Genomic DNA, 19,235 nt, shown 5'->3' with positions numbered 1-19,235 from the left:
TCCGAGGGACCGTTATGAACCTTGCTGCGGTATAATAAACACATAAAATCGCCAGAAATAAGGATATATTGAGTGAACACCGAGCTCAGATGCCAGAACTTGCAACAGAAATATTTCATATTATATATCTTTTTATAGCTCCGACAAAAATGAACGGTCAGAGAGATGAAAACACCACCACCACCGCCGCCGCCGCCGCCTCACAGATATATAGATTCCCTTCGTAGCCGGATTTCGGACGGAGTAATTGAAATATTTTCCTGTGATATATGGGACTATAAATGTGTAGCTTTGTCGTGTTAAATTGAATTGATGTAGTTCCGAGGTAAGCTCCGGCAACCGGACTTTTACTTTGTCATATCTATATTTTATTTCATTTTTCTTAATGTTCCTTTTCGCTAACTTCCAGATCTCCCTATTTACAATTCTAAGGAGACTTCCACTTCGAAATCATTGCCACTTACAAACTTGCACAAAGCGCTGACTTGCCAAAAGATTGCACAAACTTGTTTTCTATTTTATAAACACCAGCTTGCCAAAATAAGTGTGTACGGCAAAAAATAAATTACATATTTAAATTTCTCACTCCTGCTCATATTTTATATGTAGTAAAACTGTTAGCAAACTCTTAGATATTTTAATAAACTAGAAATAACTGTTGGATGTACGAGCTACACGTTTTAATTTCCATGAGATAAAAAAATTGAGACAAAATAATTATTTTCATAGTTTGTGTGATTTTGGGTTGTAATAACGTTGATAATATCTTGGAAAAACTGGTTTATGTACCTTATTCCACAGTAATGTTAAAATTTATCATCATAAGAATGCCTTGATTTTGATCTAGAATCATCTGTTGCGTGTCTGTTATTTGAAAATATTCTTTCGATTACAGAAATTAGACATCTTAAATTCACCCATATTTTCAGAAATAAATAAAATGTTAAATTGTATAAGACAATGTGAATAAATACATAGAATGTAGGTTGAGAAGTGAAAATCAACTACATATTATACTTAAAAGATGAAATGACCCTCTGAAAATTTAGACAGAACTCTAAAATCGATATTTTCCTTTAATTTTCCATTAAATTAATTTATATCTACATTATTAGGGGGTGTGAAAAAAATGAGAATTTTTTGCTGTTGGAATTTTTTTGTTGTCTTTTTTTAGTTTTCTTCATGGCTTCAAACTCCAAGACCTAAACTCACTGTTTCTTAATCAGGTGTCTACAAATTCATTTTTATTTCGTAAAATATCCTACATTTTTACAGGAATGTTCGAGAGAAAGAAATAGAACAAACAAGTACGTTTTCTTTACCTCAAAATAAAAATTTGTTGAAATCGTCATAACATGAGTTTTAAAACCGTAAACCATTTTTATTTATATGCGGAGAATATTATGAATGAGGTATCTACTTCTTTACGAAAAGGGGAAAAAGAAATATAAACCTCAGAAATAAATTGATTTCCATCCAATCAAACCAATCATTACAACAAAGATATTTAAAATTTTACGACAGACTTATACGAGTACATCCTATCTATGTGAATTGATATTCTTAACATTGGCAAACATAAAAATTGAAAAGCCGGAAGTATTTCCTTGAAAGAAACGAACAACTAACATTAGATTTGATTATTGTAAAATCTCTAAAAGCAGCTAAGTACTAATTGTCGTAAATTAATTTATGAAAGAATGACAATAATCATTTTTATCGACTACCATAGCGAAAATACAATTTTGGCGTACTGATTCAAGGAGAGAAAGTGTCACTTTGTCTGTCTAGGCAGGTAAAGTACTTTACCTGACTCTGACTAGGCCTACTTACAAATATTTTGAAGCGTACATAATAAATAATTAATCGTAAGTGGAAGAGTCGGTTTTGAATAAAACAAAAATTGCAAAAACAATTCTTGGCGGTATTCACCAACAACCAGCACAGTCCGAAACTTTCGCCGATATAGAAATTTTACAAAAATCTGAAATGGAGAAAAATCAAAATACTTGTTTAATTGGCGAAGATGTGGAAAAAAAAAGTAGTCATATTAACAACATAGTAGCAAACACTTCCAAACCTTTTTCAATAGCTGCTCCTTCAACGTCTGGTATCAATTTTAATAATCCATCTGGTTGTACATTCACATTTAATATATATAATAAATAATAATGTTCTAATAATGAAATAGTTATTTACTTTCTAAAATATAAATCTACAGTTGAAGTAAGCAAATAGATTGACTTCCGTAAGTAGCAGTGAGGTGGTAGTCGATAAAATCTTGTATGCAACACGGCAGTAAAGTGTCTTTATCGAACTTGTTTGCTTGCTCGACTCGGCTTCGCCTCGTCTCACAATCTGCAAACTCGTTCGATAAAGTGTCACTTTACTGCCTTGTTACATAAATAGCTATTATCACTGCTTTGTATTTATTTTTTTATCTAACGTCTTCAGAGTGTTGAGATACTATTTGAAGTCTTTAAAAATTCTGTTTGTTATATTTTAGAATCGATTGATTTGAGTAACATGATAATTTTAATTTAAAAATACTTAAACGTAAAATTTATTCATTTTACAAATTAAATTTGTTGTAGTAACAATATAATAACAATTAGACTAGGTACAAATAACTTTTCACTGTAATTTACTACCAGGTGAGAGGTGAGTATAAAGGTATTACATATTATTGATAATAACTGGCGTGCACACAGATCATTTGAAGATTTGTTTTTAATTAATTTTCTAAAACAATAAATATTTCTAAAAATGCGGTTTTATTAATGAAAATTGAAATATTTACGACATTCGGTAAGTACATCAATTTCTCTTTTTGTATTCAGAAGAAGTGAAATATCGTGTCTTGTCACAGCATTGTGACTGATAATAGGCAAGTGTATTGTCTGTAGTAGTTATACCAGGTGTTGTGATAAATGTTAACCAAATCGTAAACAACTAGATAGATCTGAATTAAAAATCAACCTTCTTTCTTCCCTTTCTAAAATTATGTTCCTTCATTTTAGGACATGCTATGAATCTTTAAGAAAAATTCGAAAGAAAAAAATTAAAATGTACCTACCGCCTAATTTTAGTTCCACGAATCCAATTGTGCTATTATTGGTATAACAGCTACTTAATAATGACACTCAAGACATTTCTTTTTTTGTGATGAGACTTGGTTGCACCATTCTGATTCTGTTATCTCTCAGAATTATAGAACTTGGTCAGCATATAATCCCTAAATTGGTGTTTGGGTTGCAATGTCTCAAAGCCGACCAAAGATTCCTTCTTGTACCATTAGTAAATCATCTGAATGATGTTGTACTAACAAACGACTATGTATTTCCAAAAAGCTTTAGCTACCGCTATTTAAAGAAGTTCTTCCCAGGCCGATTGACTATGGCCAAATTAAACACCTGACTCTACTCCCATTGATTTCTATTTGTTCACCTATTTAAAAAACATACTGTTTCGAAATCCAATTAACAATTTACAAGAGTTTCAACTAGCCAGAGAAGATGCCACAGCAAATGTGGAACCTCTAATGCTAATCAATGCTTATAACAATTTAAACAGAAGAGTTCAGTGTTGCTTGCATCATTTCGAACACTCACTTTTACAGGTTTGTTAAAACATACAGTGTTTTCTTTTCTCAATAAATTCGATAAATTCATGTTTTTCATGCCCCCCTTCATAGCGTGTGCCTATGCCCTCTGTCAAACACGAAATTGTCTTCAGAATGACCAACGTTTGCATTGTCAACTTAAAACAAAACGTCTTTTTCAATCACTTGGTATAACTCAGCTGTAATGAAGTTACTAACACTTCTATTTTGTTGTGAATCATATTGAATTCTTTTTGTTTCTTGCACAGCCGAGCTGGCATGTTTTCGTTTATATTTACTTGAATCTTAAAAGTGCTTCTAATATCTGACTTCCTGTTGGACTCGGTATCTTTTGAGAAAAACGCCAACAATAGTTCGTTTTTGTTCCCGTTCAACTTCCCTCCAGACCTTGCATGTTATTAAGACGGCACGTCAAATTCAGGCAAACACACCGTATAAATGATTAATTTTGGAGGTCGGCGCGATGCAGCGGCAACAGGAAGCACCTCCTGAGTTTAGCCTCCGAATACATTAAATAACCGCTCTGTCAAAATCGCCAATAAATCATTCCGCAACACGGATCCTCCTTGAATTATTTATCGATGGAACACAGCCGAAAAGTGTATCATGTGTGTTAGCAATATAACGCTCGTTATTACCGACAGATAATAAGATAATTTAACGCGGTTGTAATTACAGACCGGAAGGAAACACGAGTAAAAACTAGTCGGAGATTCATCTCGGATACATTTCATTATAATAATTTAGCATAAGTTAAAAACGGTCAGCGAGCCGTTGGCATTCCGATAAATAAAGCAACCCTTGCGATCGGCTGGCGAAGCAGCCCCATCCAAATTCCACCCCTCGCAAATATTTGGAGTAAACTTATTGCCTTGAGTGCACGATACAAGGCGGTGCTCCCCGTCTGAATATGCCATTAGCGGGTGTTTACTGTTAGAGTGTTTGTCTTTTTCAGGTTTTTTTATTAAAAAAAATCGAGATGACGGACATGCGGATATGAGGTGTCGGAGGTGGAAGAAGCGCACACATAACTTGTGTGTGTGGGGGTGGAATTGTGGCGATATGAGGGATAATATTAAAGAGGTTAATTTCCTGCCAATCCTTCACTTTCAATACCGACTTTTGTCGGTGCTTTCTCGGTATTTTTTCCAAAGCTCTATTTACAATTTCAGGGATGGAAGAAACAGTTACAAATGGGAAATATAAGTAAGTTAAAGAAAGTGGAGGAACATTACTGGAAGAGAATACAATAAGATGTAAATATAAGAAAAATTAATTATTTGAGAAATGAGGGTTGAAGAGATTGTTATTAGAGGCCATAAATAAAGAGTAATAAATGAAATGGGTAAATGTTGATAAAGTGAAGAAAGGGAAACGATAAAAATACCAATGCAATAAAAAAGGAAGTAAACATTTTAAATTTTTGGTGAGATTAATTGATCTAAATTGATTTATAAATGTTCAAATCTGAATAGAAATTGGGAAGAGTATTTATAATATGTAGTTGTAAACTTTCAAAAATATTTGTTATAAATGCTCAAATCTTACTCTCACATCTTGAAGCTACATTAAGTAATAAGTAAACAATTATTTTAAATTACTTTAGATATTGGTGCATTAAATAGAACCATATGAACAAGCGCAAACTTTCTTTAAGGATTCTATTAAGCATTGATTAAGATTTCTAGAGTAGATACCTGCAGCAAAAACCACGGAGGCGTTAGTCATTTGCATAAACTAAACAAACATTAGCACAAAATAAACATCATTTATTTATGTAAAACTGCAACAGTTGTTATAAAACTCTCTGCACTTACCTTTTGAGACAGTGACAGATTTTTTCCTTTATTTTATGCAATGCAAAAACTGTCCGTTCTCTTTACACGCCCGAAAGCAAAACCGTTTAGCGCTCCTGGAGATTTTCTTAACACCTAGATCAATCTGTCGTACGGTAGCAATAATTTATAATAATTACAATAATTAGTCTCTGCTTGGTGTTGAATAATTTTTTCCGTCATTTAAATAACCAATTATAATGCATGCATAGGTAAATACTGTGATAAATAACTCTGAAGCTATTTAAATAATTTAATAAATACTAGCTACGAACTGCCTTATACTCGTATTATTTTTATTCCATATCCCTTATATAAACAGGACCTTGATGGGAGTGTTTGCATGGTAATAGATTAGCGCTACAGGGGATATTTTTTAGGTTAGTGACAATGAAATGTCATATCTCGGTCGAACTCAATTTTAAAAAAATGCCAAGATTATTTCCATTTTTAAAGCAACAAATTTCAAATGGAGGTCATTATTTGAATATTCGCTTTTAGTCGCTTTACTTCTTCAAAAAGTAATCTTTTTGTAAATGTGTAAAGAGCTTTAAAAAATTTGCTCAAACTACCGATGTTTTTGGAAAGAGTCAACAACAGTTCAAAATAAATTTTAGTATAAATAACAGCTTAAAAGGTGTAATTCTAAAACATCTCGCTGTTATTATCAGCTAACGGAGATAAAAAACCACTTGACCATATTTTTAAGCGTTCCTTATATCTAGATAGTTAATTTAGGTCACTTTTAAACTTTTGAAAAAAAAATTCTTGTAATGCAAGTACAATAAAAGTGCAGAAAGAAGAAGGAGAAAGAATTTTCAAAACTAGTTTTTTTGGCATTGTACCAATTTGTTTAGTGCTCATTTAATTAGGTATTGAAAAAAGAATTTGCATTGACACTTTTAACTTACCGAATTTGTGTAATCACCGAACTAACTTCAATTGCCAAAGGAATATCCATAAGAAAACACATGGGACTCTAGATACCGGAGAGATTTTACAAATTTGTTACGAAAATGTTCAAAGATCGATGAAAAATTTAACATCTATTTTTGAGTCGCATTTAGCAAAAAGCACTTCTTAGTCACTCTTTTCAATTATATTATTTTGTTATTAGAATCAGATCAGAGATGGAGTTTGAGTCAAATTTATTGCAATGTAGTTCCTCAGCTTGAAGTCTAAATTTTTTTTTTTAATTGATGCTTCTAGTGTATGCAGTTCGGGGCTAGTTTTTCGCAAACTGACACAATAGTTTTTCGAAACTGTTGTCATCAAAGGAAGACCAAGCGAGTTATCTAGTCCGATGTGAGGTGAGTAATGTGTTTCGGTGTTATCTGGACGATCTATAAAGTAGAACAAGACACATTCTGTCACGGCAATTAAATAATACACTGTGAGGAACCTCCAGAGTGTTCTATAATTACAGTGGCATTTGTACACGGTCTGTGCCTCCGCTGGTTGGTTATTTCTGTACTTTTTAACCATATCCAGTTCTGTAATTAACGGAAAGTCCATCCCGGCCGGCTGGTTGGTCGTTTCTCGTTTCGTCGTCGTTTCGATGCACAAGACTTCTTCGCGAATTGTACGAAATTAGGAGTGAACGGCTTCGCATGATAATAGGCGAGTGGTAAGTGACGCGCTATCATTTTCCGGGGGCATCGCCGACGAAAAACTCGCAACAAAGAAGATTGATGGTCTCGCTTGTCATAAATTTGCCTAAAGAAATCTCGAGAGAGTCTTGTTTTGGTGCACATTTTCCCCTCTGTTTTATGCCGCTGGTTCATTCGTCGGACACATTGTTCGCCTCGGCAAGAAAAATGCGCCCCGGAATTATGCTAAACTCCTGCAGGATGCTCGACTAGTTTCGGGAGATGAGGGATGTGGGCTTAAATATAGAGAAACGGGTTTGTTTACAGATTTTTATTAATTTGCAATTCATGGCGATCCTGGAGGCGAGGCCGCTTCTGGAACAAAAAGAAAACGTGTTAAATGGTGCGGTTGGAAATTTTTGTTGTTTTAGTGCGACTCCTGGACTTAATGAGGGAAGATAGTGAAAAGCAGACGTCATAACGTGAATGAAAGTCATAAAAACCTACACAAAATTTTACATTTTTGTGGGTCACCATAGATAATAGATAAATAGGTAATTTGCATTGTTAATGCGGTGTTTATATCGCAGAGCTCGGGTATTACATGAGTAAACAACATTTTTGTTAGACAGGTACTAGGAAAAAACAAACTAATAAAAGCTTTAACTAACCTTTGATAAAAAATTAAAATGCTAATTTCGATTGTTCACTAATGAGATGGGCGAGCGTAGGTGGCGGAAAACTCTACACTTGGAATTTTGTTTGTAATTATTCCAATTATTATATTTTTAAACGCGTTTGTTTATGTAATATTTTTTAATTAAGTTAAATAAAGTTTTTCGACGTGTTGTTTCCGTTATTTCTACATTTCCTTATAAAGAATCGGGAAACGATTCTTTCGCCAACAGAGAATTAAGATATCAAAGGTTATTTATTATTAGTGAATCACTATTTTCCTTCCTCTATTTTATCATTTATGCTCCATTACAACATATACATTTTTATTAAAACTACCTTTTATTTCCTACTTATTAAAAAAACAAATATATTATAGTTAACAATTTTAAATATATGTATGTATTCATAAAAGTGTACCAAAACATTGATAGGTAGGTACATACATAAATTTCAAATTTGAAAAAAATTCTACATTTTTTAGAAATTAAGCTTTTCAATTTTTTTTTTCTAAAAAAGTACAGAAATATCGGATATTGATTCAAGATAATTACAGAAAGTAGATATGAAAATATTAATTATTTATTATTGCGGTGAAACAAAGAAGAATAAAATAGATACTAAAACAGAAAGCAAGAATAGAATAAAATGGAGATCAGTAAAAAAAGCGTCTCAAGCGATTCTAATGAGATAGATTCGATGTTCATTCTAATTATTTGATAATCAATAAATTTCATTAAATAAGTTACCAAAGTAAACATTTTTAGGTATGTACATCCTGCTGCACTCTTTTTATATTTACTACTACATACTACTAAATAAAATTAAAAAAAATATGGACTCCATTTTAATGAAGCATTAACCAGCTAGTTTTTCAAGGCAGAAGGAAACACCAACCAAAATTGATAAACAGTTTTCTATTTGCGAATTATCCTCTTCTAAATCAAAGGAAATAAACAGAGAATCACATTAACATTATTATTTTCCTTCAGATAATCAGAAAGAAATCTCGTCTAAATTTAATAATAAATAATATTTTCTGTTGTAGTCGTGAAGGATTCAGTGGAAGTTACGTTCTATTCAGGAGGAGTCAGATTGAGACATCTGGAGTGTCGTCGAAGGCAGCGTATCTAACGAAGACAATTACCAGAAGAGCAATTCTCACACCATATACTTAAAGTGTTAAAGTGTATTGCTTTTAAAATGAGTTATAACCGGAGCAACAATAAAATAACGCCGCCATTGACAAAAAAGCCGGTAATTAGAAACAAATAGACCTCCGGAGTCATCGGTTGCGCATAGATATTAGGCGATAAAGTTTATTTATGGGTCGATCTCCCTGACAGATACATACATAATTTCGGTTCGTTCGTAGTTGTCGGTGGTTCAATTGACAGCCGCCGTATGGCGCCCTCCCGGACGCGGGCGGGAAACAAAGACATGTCCTACCGGAACTGCGATTCCGGTTCAGCGAGGACCGCCGCGGCATCTGTCGTACAAATGAATATTTATAAATGCGAGATTTACATATTATCGGCGAGGTCCCATCGACTGTGTCGGGGAATTTATTCGCAGGTTGTGTAATTTTATAACGGACACAGCCGATGTCTCGGACTGTGAACAGTCTGCCGGTGAGAAAAAACACTTCTTGTGTTCGTCGTTGGTGCTTACTGCACGCGTGGTAGCTGGAGTTTTTTCTGTTCTGCGACTAAGTGGATTTTGCGTTCTATGTTGATTCAAACAAAGCCGGCGAGTCGTGATAAAAACGGATCAGCGATCAAAGTTGAAGCCTGGGAAATCATACAACGAGGTTTCTCTGCACGCGGCCGAGAAGAAGTTCAGTAAAATGTACAATAAACATTCGCTTGGAAAATTTTATCGAGTCGTATGGGGGTGGCAAAACTGTTGAGTTCAAACATGTTTAGTACGTCCAAGAATCGTGACATCTTAAATTTGGAAAATTATTAAACGTATCTAGTAAAAATATATATCGGTACAAATACAACATGAGACATCTCGAAAATCTAGCGCCACCAATGAATAAAATATCAATCAGCACTGTTTAAATACCTAAAACTTTTTTGTTGTTAAGTAAGATCTGTAATAAGTACCAAATAGATAGTAAAATAAGAAACAATACTCCATTGTGGAAAAATGTGTCTACAGACAATAAAGAAAATCGCGTTTCTCGGTTAATAGAAAATTTCAGAAATAGCATAAAATACCTACTATTTATGCTATTTATGTCAATTAGTAACAACGCCATGACTGTAAGTCACACGTTGCACTACCTACTAGGAATAGAAAAATAAAAGAAAATTTTACCTACTTGTACATGATGGCTAGGGCAAAACAAGAAAATTTTTCAATAAGTTGTTTTCTTTTCTTTGATTTTTTATCTATTGCCCTATTAAAAAGTAGACAATTTGTCTCTCGTTTTTGGATCGAAAGTATGCTATTTTTTCCCTGGGGAGTAAAAAATACCTACAGCAAAAACGATATTCTGAGTAATTTGCAGTAAGATTCTTCGGAGCTTTCGAAGAATCACAATTTATTTATTAATATCAAAAATACAAGATGATTAAAAATCAGATTCTATTCTAGATTCTAGATGAAAAATAAGCCGAAGTATCTTCTTGTTTTTTTTTTGGCATTTCTTCCGTCATCCATTTTTCTAATATTCCATTTCATGCCTCCCTCTAGATCCTTTTTGGAGTACATCCAATTATGTACATACATTGCTTAGCCTCTTCGAGGTTATCTCGGGAAACAATTTACACAGAATCAAACGTTTTCAAAAATTAGTTTGATAGCGGCAATTGTGCTCACAATGATTTTCTAAGTTGAATGAAATTTACTCGTTATTTAAATTTTAAGTTTTCTTTTCTACAAGATAAAAAAAAAATAACTAAAATCATAGGCGAGTACACGATAACATAAATGTGTAGGTATTTATGTTGCAAATCTATTTCAAAAACTACAAAAATAAGATATACATATTTGCCTTGTTCCACCTCAGGAAAAAATTGAAACACCTATTTCTGATACATGCGGTATATGTATGTCAATTGTGGGTGTCTAAACAAAGATTTTTCTCAATAAAACTATTACTCGATGAATAAAAAAAAAATCTGTCATTTACGTAACAAAAACAATGTTTATGATTCACAATGTCACATTTTGTATAACGCACACCCATTTGTATATTTTAATTATAAGTAAATGGAATTTACATTAGACTTATAAATATTTAAAAATTGAGTGTAACACATGTTAATTAGTGTTACATAATTCGAAAAAAAATGCACTTTTGTAACATGACATGGTTATTTAATTTAGATTAATTTGAACCATTTTGCATTCAAATTTTTTTCTTAAAGAGAACCTTTATAAATCAGTTAAAGTAGGTATCCAACAATTCTTAAACATTAATACAATACTTACTAAATAAATTAAACTATTGTTAACAAATTATTATCAATTGAATTAACCAAAACATTGACAAATAATAAGAAAAATAATTTATTAACCTAAATGAAGAAATCAACTGTAAATTGAATTAGTTAGGTAAATTAAAGCATAAATACCCATAGAAAAGAAATCATAGCTGTAGGTATTTAATACGTAGAAGAAAACTGTTATTCTCTTAAACACCAAAATAAAAAGGCAAATAAAATTAATTCGCAACTGATTCTATCGTTAACTCGATTTTCGATTTAGTACCTATCTGTTTCACCGTCATATTTATTAATTGGTTGTTTTTTTTTCAAAACTAAAGTATCTAACAGAAAAAATAAAAACGAGTTTTTATTTTTTCTGTTAGATACTTTAGCCACACGCAAGAACGAACGACAAATGTCAGTCAGTACAATTGAAACATAACCAAATTAAGAGAAAAATCATTTATTGAAATGTCAAACTTGTCAGTGTCTAAGGTGCAACGGAAAACAAAGAATGATCCATAGCCAACCCTAAGTGAAAATTTTAATAGTCACCCGTTACTTGTCGCTTAGACAAATGTAACATATTACGAGTAAATATGTAAAATTTTTGAAAGCATTCTAGATCAGCTTTTTATTTAGTATTGTTTAATTTATTATTATACCATATCTTCAGCTAAATATTATTTTGGAGATTTATTTTTGCTATTTTTTATGTTTTGTTCCAAAGCATGTAGACATCTAGACATTACATTATTTCGTCGAAGTGAGAAAAAAAGTCTTCATTCATTATCCTTAGTAAATGTATATTTAAATATCGTATTTATAAAATATGGTTTTCGAGTTAGTTAGAGAGTTTCAGATAAGTATTTAAGGGGTTTTGTAATCCATAAAAATGAAAGTCAATAAAACATATCTAATAGCCTCTAGATTGAGTTCATAAAAATGAGCCATTCGCTGTGACAATCAAACAAGCAAACAAACAAACAAACAAAAAATGTAATTGCTGGACGTACGGCTGTAAACAAATCGTTTCGCCTCCATAAAACGGCATCATCCATCCTCCCATAAAAACCCATCCATACGTTCCGCCCGACCTTGTATAATATCCCATTTAAAATTACAAATACACCCATAAATCAATATCTCAGATACTATAATATACAGTTAACAATTTTATGTGGAATAAAACAACTTCAACAGGGCTTTACCATAACGATGTGTTTATTACCTCCCGCCACCGCCGCCGCCCCACTCCGATCAGTCGGAGGAGAATCACGCGGCGTGGGGCCAGAAGTCGTGGCACGCGAAAGTAGTGGGAGTCGAACAGAATAAGAAAGAAAAAAAAGGGGCGTTGATAACGCGCCCGGACCAATAGGCATGCGCCGCAAACAGAGCACCTAGCGGCTTTTTACCACAGCCGCAAACAAAATGGTTGACCGTGGTTGTGCGTCGCGGCCACAGAGGGCGCGTCGTGCTAAGAATCGCGCTCGAATCGCTAATCGCCGGCTATTTAAGTCAGGACCGGTGCACCCTTGAAGATTTCTGAGCTGAAATGCAAAAATGGTGCGGAAAGCGTCGGACTCGGACGAGGTGAGGTGCGTTTTGGGATAAGAAGTTGAGGTGGAAGAGTTGCAGGATTAGATGTTGCGCCTAGTTGATTGAATAATTCGTGTGCGCGCTGGCATCTTTCCCGGATTTTTTGCCGGAGCTCACAAAACTATTCCGGTCCATTTGGCGATGCGAGAATCATGGATGGCCGCGACGTCGTATATTTCATCTTCGACGGCGTCCCGCGAATCTTTTTACGAGAGTTTTATGTCTGCGCACAGATATTCTTGTTGTGAAGCAGGAGAGTAATGGACCATGATATTTTTACGAAAATTGAAACGTAAATAAACTTTTATGACTGCTCGAAAAACCCTCCGCCGCTCCCTTTTTCCCAGCGCTGAAAAGATGATAGATTGCCTGGAAATCTATTAGTTCGGCTCCGGCGGCGGCAACAAACGCTCCCGACGGGTCCGAGGTACGCGATGGTAATTAGAGGCGGCGTCGGAACGGCGACGAAAAAGTCGCGGGCATGTTGCCGACGTTCGTGTGTTTCGACATGTAAAGCTGCCGGGAATATAGCAGGCGCTGCATAAAATCCGGAGCACGGCACGAGCTGATTTGCATAGCTCAGCTGAGGGAACAATCGATGCTGGAATGGCTTTTGTTTCTCGTTCGCCGTGTATACACAAAAGCGTACACCAGTTAGGGAATTTTATAGGTGTGGCGCACCGGAGCTTTCAGGTGTCGTCATCGGACGTCAATCGCACCGGATTTTCCACACTTTTTGACAGCCGGATCGGTGTAGGCGTCGAATTCAACACGACCGGAAAATTGAGACCAAAACGTTCCAAACGAAATGCTCACTTTTAAATTCTTCAATGCGCTGCTCAAGGTTGTTCTCGACTATCCCGAATTAACAAATTCTCTTTCGTTTTGGGAAAATAAATAATCACAATCAAAAATTTGTCTAGTTTTGAGTACCTAATAATAGTAATAATAATATGGCGGCTCCAGTAGGTACTATCATCATTCGATCGGTGAAGTTAAGCAATGTCAGGTGTAGCCAGTATTTAGATGGGTTTCTGCCGGAGGAATCGCGTTTCGTTGCAAATTCAATATTTTAGCGATTCATTATTTCATTTATTTTCTGCAGATCATAAATGTTTATACATAATGGATAAAGAATTGCTGATAAAAGGGTTCAAGATATACAAATGAATGGGAAGACATAAACATTTTTGCACTGATTGAAATCGAAATTGTAAACTAAAATAAAATAATTTTTTTGATTTGAGAAACGAGAAAATTATTCGTGCAGCGTTCTGAATTGATTTCTTCTGATTAAAAAAATGACAGTTTAGTTTTTAAAGGCGTATTTCACAATTTAAAAAATTAGAACAAGTAGATATTGAGATGTTAATTAATAAAAAAAAGTATACAGGGTGTTTGAAAATTGCTAGTACAAAAAAATACTGGTAATTGGTGATGGTGAGTTAAAGTCATTGGCAAAAAAAATTTTTAATAAAAGTCCCCTAGTTTTCGAGATAAAAATTACTAAAAATTGGGTTAAAATTGTTAGTACCATTGTTAGTTGCCAAAATCTTGCAAAAAAATATTTATTTTTCATATTGTTGTATAGTCCTTCATTATCACGCTTGGTTACCAAGGTTTAAAAAATACTGCCCCGCCTGAGGCGTAAAATATGCTGGGATAGGGTTACTTTATCCCTTTTGTTTAAAAAAATTAAAAATTGTTTTTTTGGATTTCTTAGGGCTTCTAGATGCCACAGTTTTTTTTTTGTACTAGCAATTTTCAAACACCCTGTATATATATATATACGAGTACTTATATAACAGTAATAAGAACTAGGAAAGATGAGTTAAGTTGTGATATGAGTAGATAATTAACCCTGAGCGTTGTGGCTTAGTTCTGGATTGACTTATTTTTGTACAAGTGAAAAATATATTTCACCAAGCAACAATTTTGACCAAACTAATCTGTGGCCTTCACAGTAAATCTGTAACGATAGCAAGATCTGGGAAACATCCTTAAATTAAGTAGCGATGTGGATAATTAATAAAGAACTGTGCATTTTAATTTATATCTCCTTGGATTCTTCGCACCTTCTTTAATTCCAAACGGTGATACTACCGAGGATGATATAAATTTATAAATTCCGAATTGTTCTACTATTTTTTACAATTTTCCATTTCCCGTTAGGACTCATTGTTCCTTCGTCGGCAGAACCTTCGTTCCGGGTCAGACATCGGGCGTCAATCAATTTTATCCAGCAAGGAGAAATTTCCGTCGCCGCCGTCTCCTGAAATTTCTAATTTTCGGCTCCATCTGAAAACCTCCAGCCCACCGCATCGATTCTTGTCGGTTATTAGGCGAAATCTCGCCGTCTAACGGCAGTCAATGTTTATTTCGTTTATTTGCGGCGAAACGTCGTTCCGTCGACATTATCGGGTCGTTCCCTTTTAGTCTCGGCACGGAAGGCTTTCATATAAGATGGCGTATATCAAAAATCGACGCTAACGAGGAGCGCACGTGACGACGTCGACGCAAGCGCCGATCCAGTCACTATAGCAACGACACCTCCGTCGGGAGCGTCGATATGGCTGATCGTACGTCCGACTTGACGAACTGCATTACCGAAAGGAAAAACCGACCGAGCTTTTTTCGTTGGGGGTAAATTGATTTAACGACGCCGTAATGATGGGGCGAGTTTTTGTTTGGCGAGAGATGACGCTTGCAAAACTTGGGAAATATGCGAGCGTGGGGGTGGAGATGTGCGGCGCGTTGTTCACTTTTTACGACGAATTCTTTGAGTTCTCGCCATTTTTTCTACTGAAAGAACTGGATTTTGAACAGGCGTTAACCGAAGCTTTAAGCTTCAGATTCATTCTTTGCCATTTTGTAATTTTCATAATTCGATTTTAGTCCATCACAGGCTCAGAATAACCTCTTTAATTTAGAAAACACCTCCATCAACTAACGATTCTGCTCAATATTCCACACACTTTCTCATTCGTTCAGGTAATCGGGTGAGGCAGCAGATCCATGAGTCTTGCGGAGGATTAAAACTCCTTCACCTGAAGTGACTGCAGTTTCGGCTGCTGAAACGAATGTCATCCACGCTTGAATGTGAATACCACGAGTGTGCAGCCCGAGCAGTATTCTCAAACATGGGAGACATGAGTGAGAACACCACAAAAATGGTCTATTTAACTTTGAGGAAGAGTGGTATTCGAGGGACTATTTAGCAAACAAAATGTATAATCAATTTTCCTGATAATCATCACTAGTGAAAATAACCGATAATTCTCACTAGTGATCAATAATTAGGAAATTTCATTCTGATTGGTCCAGAAATGACAAATCGTAGGTACATTTTTATTTGAGATTTTGACGTGAGTTGATTAGTCATGAATTAATATCTACTTGGACTGTTTTTTTTATATTACGTATTTTGAAAAATAGATAAGTAATAAAGAAAATTCTAGATAAAAAAATGATTAATGAATTATTTTTCCTACTCTTTTTAAATAATACCTACGTACATTCAATAGGTATATTTGCCCTAACTGTTAAGTAATGATATTCATTATCCACGGTCGTGAGTAATGACCCATTATTCCATTAGTTGTGACCAATAACAAAATTGCAGTAGCAAATCAACGTCTAGAAACTAGGAAATAAACCTGTTACATTTAAAATTAGACGTTTTTTAATCTGCGTTAAAGTTTTTTCTCTCAGAAACGAACAAAAATAATTTTCCGATTGTCCCGTTTCTACATTTTTCTTTGACCAAATTTTATTTCAAACAATCTGTGTGATTTAAAATTATTGTTACAATGGACTTTACCCTTCTCGAATGATTTCCCAACAAGTATAAAAATTTTCTTGTTTGGTGCGGAACGTTCCCAAGTTACTGCAGCGTATGTCATCAAAGTGTGATTTATTACTTTCACAACTTTGCCAGGGCGAGATCACTGCACATTTTCTGACGTGCAGACAGATGTTCTGTAGACGATTGAATGAAAAATATTTAACGTAGCTGCAGTAATTTAGTCTAGCTCAAAAAGTTGTTAAAGAAAAATAAACTGAAATAATTTAAATTTGTACCAAAGTAAGATTATGACTAGGCACAGTCGTTTTCACTCAACGAACGAAATTATTTACTGAATTTTCTGCATACATAGAGAAAAAAGAGGATCGACACTAGAGCTTTGAGGTCCTGCAGCTCCACTAGTGAAATTTCATGTTGACTGTGTGTTGCTATTTGCAAATGTTTATAATGTACAAAGACTGCTATTAAATTTACAATTTTAATATGAATTTGTTACGATTTATTCCATTTTTCAACAAAATAATGAATTATCCTAGTCGCTGACTCTAAAATATATAAATAATAAATGAATAGTTGATTTAATCTTTGTTAAATATACAGGGTGTTTCTGAAATAAGTGCATTAATTTTAACTGGTAATAGAACTCATCAAAAGGAATAACTTTTCTCTTTGCCATTTTGGCGAAAAACGTTGCGTAATGGCTTAAAAAAGTAGGAAAGATTTTCCTAAAACCGTACATATCTCCAAAACTAAGCTACCTAAAAACGTGAAACAACCAGATTCTTATGAAGTGGATTTTTTGCTATACGGGTAGATTTGTTTGAATTTCGATTTCGGCATTAAAACACGTTTTCTGGATGAAAATTGACGTTTTTTTTCATATTAGCGCTTATCTCAATTAGCCATTGCAGTATTTAGTGGCGTAGAGCTATTTTAGTGAAAAATCTCTCCAATTTTTTTTTTTGGAATTAAACATCGTTTTTCGACAAAATGGTAAATAGAAAAGTTGTTCCTTTTGACGAGTTCTATTACCAGTTATGATTAATGCACCTATTTCAGAAACACCCTGTATCATTATCCAATCTAAACCGGTCTACCTTATCCTGTATTCCACTCGGTTTTATTAATTTTTTTAATAACTCTCTCGGCCTGACTAACTACAAATACAATAAAACCTAGTAAAACCTTATGGGAATAGGTACTTCCAGATAACCTACATTTTAATTTTAAAACTTATCTTCTTTGGTTACATATTCTGCACTTGATATGCACCTTATTTGCAATTGCAATATAGTTTTCAATGTCATTCCTTATTAAAAAACAAAGTGTTACACTCGTTAAAAATACAATTTCATGCATTTTCATTTGTGTTAAAGTAGGCTCTTAGTTTTTACGTTGGTTGCACTTCACGTCAGCAGCTATTTCCAGTTAGTTTTAGTTAGCTCAGAAAAAAAAATAGATAAACGAGAACGGATCTAAAACTGTTACTTGAGGTACACCACTTCCGGAAGAAAAAAATATCTCAGCAATGTAAAATACATTTCTTTGTATAAAATTGTTGTAAGAACCAGATTGACAGGTTGATAAATTAAACAGGCCTGCAAAACAAAACTTTTTAATCGATGTTTTGATTTTGACAACTGATTTTGTATAACATTGGAGCCCTGATTACAAAAATACAATTCATTTTTTTGTATCACGTCAGGTTTTTTCACAATTAACAAAAAAAAATTAAGCAATTTATTTAGGAAAATAAGATGTTTATAATAATTCTTGGTTAATAATCTAACTAAATTTTTTATTCCTTATGAGAATGGCATCTTTAACACTTTGTGAGGAAACTTCTTTTAATTGATTGCCTGCTGTATTTTTTTTTTGGGTACATCGCGCTGTAACATCCAGCAAAAGTCTACCATCATTGATACGCTCCATCTTCCTTGATATCACCTCTCCATTTGTTTTATATCTTGGTCAAGGCGTTCCTCTTGTTCCTCGCTGACAGCACCAAGATTTTTAGGAAAAAGATTTAAGTGTGAAAAGAGGAAATTCACTTTCAAACTCATTTTACATCCCAAGATGTGAAAATTTTTAAACATGATTCTTACAATATTTTCGTAGTCTTCATCTTTGTGATTTCCAATTAATTTTTCTATGACGTTCTTAAATGCCGTCCAGGCATTCCTTTCAACAACATTCATGGAATTTTGAAAATCATTACCTTTGTACAAAGATCTTATTTGAGGTCCTAACCTCTTTTCATTTGGCATTGGAGAGATCTGGTAACTTTGTACATTAATACTTGAAACATTGTCCATTTTTATCAAACAAAGTTTGATATGCATTGGTGGTACCTAATACTACTTTTTTAGGATACAACTAAATTATTTTTTATTATTGCTTCCCGGTACAAGTCTAGTTCTTAAAGGCCACTTCTTTTGAGTCCAATGCTTGTCTCGTGCCCGGCAGTCCCACTCGCAAATAAAACAAGGAAATTTCGAATATCCATATTGTTGTCCGATATTACAATATCGAAATTTTGAAATAATTCATTCATTCTAGGTGAACATTTCAATTTTAAGGAAAAACGTGTGACCAAAAGTTGGCCAGTGACAGCTCCGGGCTCTCAGGGGGTTTTCGGGGCATAGGGCGTGGGTTCGGATTATAAAAAAA

At 34.0% G+C, this 19,235-nt stretch overlaps 2 long non-coding RNA genes across 2 annotated transcripts in view; one reads left to right on the top strand and one right to left on the bottom strand.

Moving 5' to 3' along the window:
• Positions 1–2,471: 2,471 nt before the first annotated feature.
• On the top strand, positions 2,472–7,892 carry LOC138131505 (uncharacterized). The gene is made up of 2 exons (XR_011159833.1): positions 2,472–4,705; positions 4,795–7,892. It is a non-coding gene; the product is annotated as an uncharacterized lncRNA (long non-coding RNA).
• Positions 7,363–19,235, bottom strand: part of LOC138131504 (uncharacterized) — a 47,373-nt gene continuing 35,500 nt past the window's right edge. The window contains exon 2 of the long non-coding RNA XR_011159831.1: positions 7,363–7,421. This is a non-coding gene — a long non-coding RNA (uncharacterized lncRNA). The remainder of the gene's footprint in view (positions 7,422–19,235) is intronic.

Source organism: Tenebrio molitor, chromosome 5 (genome assembly GCF_963966145.1).
Source record: "Tenebrio molitor chromosome 5, icTenMoli1.1, whole genome shotgun sequence".
Lineage (NCBI taxonomy): Eukaryota > Metazoa > Arthropoda > Insecta > Coleoptera > Tenebrionidae > Tenebrio > Tenebrio molitor.
This window is presented reverse-complemented; position numbering and strand designations above follow the sequence as displayed.